This window comes from Arachis ipaensis, chromosome B07 (assembly GCF_000816755.2).
Source record: "Arachis ipaensis cultivar K30076 chromosome B07, Araip1.1, whole genome shotgun sequence".
Lineage (NCBI taxonomy): Eukaryota > Viridiplantae > Streptophyta > Magnoliopsida > Fabales > Fabaceae > Arachis > Arachis ipaensis.
The window spans coordinates 26,426,091-26,430,909 of NC_029791.2; the positions used below are offsets into that span (position 1 = coordinate 26,426,091).

At 35.7% G+C, this 4,819-nt stretch overlaps 1 long non-coding RNA gene across 4 annotated transcripts; it reads right to left on the bottom strand.

Annotated features, from left to right (window-relative positions):
• On the bottom strand, nucleotides 1,460-3,891 carry LOC107608306. 4 transcript variants are annotated; one of them, XR_001612802.2, is made up of 4 exons: nucleotides 3,715-3,891; nucleotides 3,560-3,614; nucleotides 3,325-3,482; nucleotides 1,460-1,541 (listed from the first exon to the last, which is right to left on the bottom strand). It is a non-coding gene; the product is annotated as an uncharacterized LOC107608306 (long non-coding RNA). The 4 variants fall into 4 exon arrangements; XR_002351292.1 differs by having other exon boundaries at nucleotides 3,710-3,871; XR_002351290.1 differs by having other exon boundaries at nucleotides 3,325-3,614; nucleotides 3,715-3,871.

The window sequence follows — 4,819 nt, forward strand, 5'->3', positions numbered from 1 at the left end:
TCTCTTTACTTTTAGATACTTTAATGCTTTTATTTAATTACTTATGTTACCAATTTGGTTTATGAACTCTTTATGTTAGATTGATGTTCTCTTATTAATGCAATTGAGGTATTTCAGATTTATGACTCTTATTTAGCTTTTTGTTATATTCTTGGCTTTAATTGATTAACTGGAGGCTCTTGAGTTATTAAACTTATCGTGATTGTTGATTAATTCCTCTAATTGACTGGAATTCCACTAACTCTAGTCTTTCCTTAGGAGTTGGCTAGGACTTGGGAATCTAACTAATTAGTCTACTTGACTTTCCCTTGGTTTCGTAAGGGTTAACTAAGTGGGGTTAAACTCAATTCTCATAAGAATAACTAGGATAGGACTTCCGAATTTTCATACCCTGCCAAGAGTTTATTTTATAGTTATTTATTTATTTTATTTGTCATTTAAATTACTTGTTCTTTACTTTCAAAACTCCCAATTTACAAAACTCATAACCAATAATAAGAACATCTCCCTGTAATTCCTTGAGAGACGACCCGATGTTTAAATACTTTGGTTATCAATTTATTTAGGGGTTTGTTACTTGTGACAACCAAAACGTTTGCACGAAGGGATTTCTATTGGTTTAGAAACTATATCTACAACGCGACTATTTTTATAAAATTCTTTACTAGCAAAAATCCTAACGTCAAAATGGCGCCGTTGCCGAGGAATTGCAAACGTGTGCCTTACTATTGGTTATTGTAAATATTTTTCTTTTACTTGTTTATTTGTTTTTGTTTTCTTTTATTTCTATTAGCTACTATGAATTCTCACCCCTCTCGCTTTGAGTTTGGTTCTAAATTTGTTGAAAGGAGTGGAAGCTATAACAGGAATATACATCAAGGTCTAAGCAATCAAGGATGGATGGAGCCAAGAGGATCTAATCAACCCTTTAGGCAACGTAACCCTCCGAGATATCATGGCAAGGACCACTCTACAATGCATACCAAGCTGGCAGATATGGTGGACCACCTTGTAATTACCAACAAGCCCCACCCTGTACTTATAGACCACCCTCTCAACGTAGCTTTGAACCACTACACTCACAAGTTCTTTTTCACCATTCACCACCGTATGATGTAACACCCTACCATACTTAATCTTATGCTTAAGTCATAAGACTGAGATAGTAAGGTATTACGACCTCTAAAAATAGTAATATATATATATATAATAATAGAGAAAAGATACTTAACTAGGAGCCTTGAAAAATGGGTAAAACAAAATCGCAAAACAAAAAGCGCAACGCTCAGGAAAGGATTACTTGCGTGCTAAGAAACCTAATAGGAACATGATAAAGTTAAGCAAAAGAATAAAGGAAAGCCAAGGAAACAGCATAACTAGCCCCTGACTTAGCCTGCGAAGCTAAGGCTGGCCAGAGGATATATATATATATATATACATATGAACATACATAGGTATTTATAAACAGAAACCCAAAATACACCCAAGAACTACTTCGCTTCAAGATCCAGATGCCTAGCGAGGAGCCTCTCGACCTGCATCTGAAAAACAGCAACACAGTATGGAATGAGAATCGGAGGTTCTCAGCATGGTAAAAGTGTCACGCGTATAATAAATAAGGTCCTGAGAATGCCATAGGTAATCCTAGAACTCCGTTATACAATTATCCAACTTAATTACTAAACAGAAGCTATAACAGGGGTAGGTATTCTAAATCTACCTAACTCACTCAATTTCAATCCTAATCTAACACCAAACCATTTCTCCTTTTCCTCCATCCCTCCATTGTTAACAGAGTATCGAGAATCAACCTGGAACACGTGGTGGCGAGCCACGGCTCTTACCCAGGGAACTCGTATCTCAGATAGCATTATTCATAAGCCATTTCATAGTCATAATCATTATTTAATCATTCATCAAGCCATGGCATATTAACTCCTTTTATTAACAACCTCCCTTTCACATTTTTCATCGTCATTCCCTTATAATTCATCTTGATTACCCTTTCCGGGTCCTGACCAAACTTTTTATCAAAATCTTTTCATCCTTCTTAATATCGAATACTCTTAAAATCAACCCAACTCTAACATTAAATCAATCACATCACACGAGGATTGAACTTTAACTTCTCGAACTCATGACTATCACTAAGACATCCTCGACACTCTATTTTCTTTTCTGTTTCTAATATAGCAAATGAACTCGGAATCGCACAAACTTTATGTCCAGGCGTTCATATTGAAATAAGCTTTCTAACAAACTAAATATCATAATTTTCTGATTTTTCTAGCTTCAAAAATAAAGGAAAAATCGTGACTGCTCTGCAGTGCATAAAACCAGAAAAACAGCAGCAGCATGTGATATTCAAAATTCAATATAAAATCCAAGTTAAATCCAATGAATTTTGAAAATTAATGTAGTTAAACTTTAATCATCCAAGTTTCTTTCTCAATTGGTTCTGAGTCAATACCATTTTTAATGAAAAAGTTACATTACCTGTAAGTTAAGTAAAAATGAGACAAAATCTGTTTTAAAAACTAACAAGCTTAGTACCTTTCAATTGGAATAACTTTTATTACAAAACTCCAATTAAGCTAAATTTTGATTTGAGAACCTTTAGCTCATCCAGAAACAAGTGTGTCTTGGTTGCAACCCAATTTCTATTTAATTCTAAGAGTTACAAGCATTGGAAGTTGATGCATAGCTTGCTGAAATTTGTTTCTTTTCAGTTTTGACCACCAATATTCAAAATTCACAGCTCCCAATCCTCAACTCTTAAAATTCTGAAATTTTAGAGAAATAAAGAAAGTTAATCAAATTTTATATTAAAATTAGTTTCGCTCCAAAACTCAACTCGTAGAAGTCGCAGCAAGACAAACAAGTTGCTGCCCTGTTTGATCTTTTCTGCTGCTGGACAGATTTAACAACCTAACTTTAAAAATTTGCTATAAATTGTATATTTAACAAAAAGGTCCCAAATTTTCCAGTTTAGTTCCTTATATTCCCAAGTTTAGTCCAAACTTGGTCTCATGCAATTCTGATCATTACATAATTAGTTACAGCATATACAATACCACCACAACACAACTCTACATCCTTATTAACAAACACCAATTCTAATCCATCATAAATAAATATAAGAGCACACCATTAATAACTTTCACACCTCATAATTCTAATATATAAATTCACTAACAAATCTATTCTAACAACATTACAAGGCTAATCATTAAATACAACAAACAATCCAACTTATTCTATGGTTCCTCTAACCTAAGTTTTCACAACACCGTAAATATTAAACGTGCGAAACTTAAACCATACCTTGGCCGATTACTTAGTTCACCCAAGGAAGCCTCACAACTCGAAATTACAGCCACTCCAAGCTCAATCAAACAGTCCCAAAACAAGCCTTGGTCATCAACAAACCACCAAGTAATCCCAATTCAATTCCAATGCTTATATACCCACTTAATCTACACCTAATACATATACATGTTCCAATTTCAGATTTCTCATCATAAATACAAGATTGGACTATGGTTTAGGTTGTCCTTACCATGCCCACACGCATAACAACTCGAGCTCAATAAGCTCCGCAAGCTAAATTAAACCTAAAACACCAAATTATACAAAATCTCAACACCAAAGCCCAATAAATTCAGAACTGGAAATGAGAAAATTGAGGAAGAAAGCATGGCTTCCTTACCTTACAATGTTATGGGCTTTGTAGAGCTCAACGCCGCGGTCGCGTGGCTGCAAACGGATCGTCAATCGGAGCTCGGAGCGAGAAGTTATATGGATTTGAATGAAATCAAGGGTTTTGGAATCTTCAACATGTTCTTCCCCATTTTGGCTCTGCCCAGCGTGTTCTGCATGCTGAATGGAAATGAAATAAATGAGCTTCAGCTCATTATATATAGTGAGTTGGTTGGGCCCACGGGCCCGGTTTGGGTCCGGTTCGACCGGTTCGGCTCGTTTAGCCCAATTTTGGGCCAAATTTTTCGAAAGTGATATCAAAATTCTCGTTTTGTCGAGCTCTATCCTATTTTGATATTAGTTTTGCATATTTAATTTTCCAATTGAAAATTCAATTTATTAACTAATTATATACCGATTTTAGCGGGGTTTATATCCTACCCACCTAATTAGGAATTTTGTCCTCAAAATTCAGAGTGCGTTACCTGAATGGAGGTGTGGGTAGTCCTTCCGCATCTCTATCTCAAGCTCCTATGTATATTCTTCAATACCAGCCCAACACCAAGTTACTTTCACTAAGAAAGTCTCTTTCCCGTGTAAACGCTTAATGCTGGTATCATCAATTCTAACGAGAGTTATTGGAAACGTCAGATCTTCTCTCACTTGAACTAATTCCGGCTTTAGGGCATGACTATGATCAAAATTGTATTTACGAAGCTGCGATATGTGAAACACGTCATGCAGGTTCGAACAATGTGGTAGTAAAGCGATCCTATACGCCACTTGTCCGATGTGATAGGCATTTAGTTTTTTAGTTTTTGATTGATCATCCGATTCTAGTTCATTGAAGTGATCTTCAGAAATAGGTATCCCCTTCCTTCCAACTTGAGAAGTCTTCTTCTTAGATCCACCTAACTCTTTTGTCGGCTTTCATAGTGAGAATTCTAACTTAGATTTGCGTAACTCTTCCCCTGTTGTTTCGGCTGTCAAATTCAGGAACTAAGACGTTTGATATTCCAGTTTTCAGTTAATTCAAAGGTGTTTAGCATACTGTGAAGTCTCACCTTCTCCCTGATGTATAGTCTCTTTGATATCCCCAATAAGTGGTTTACTCCGATGG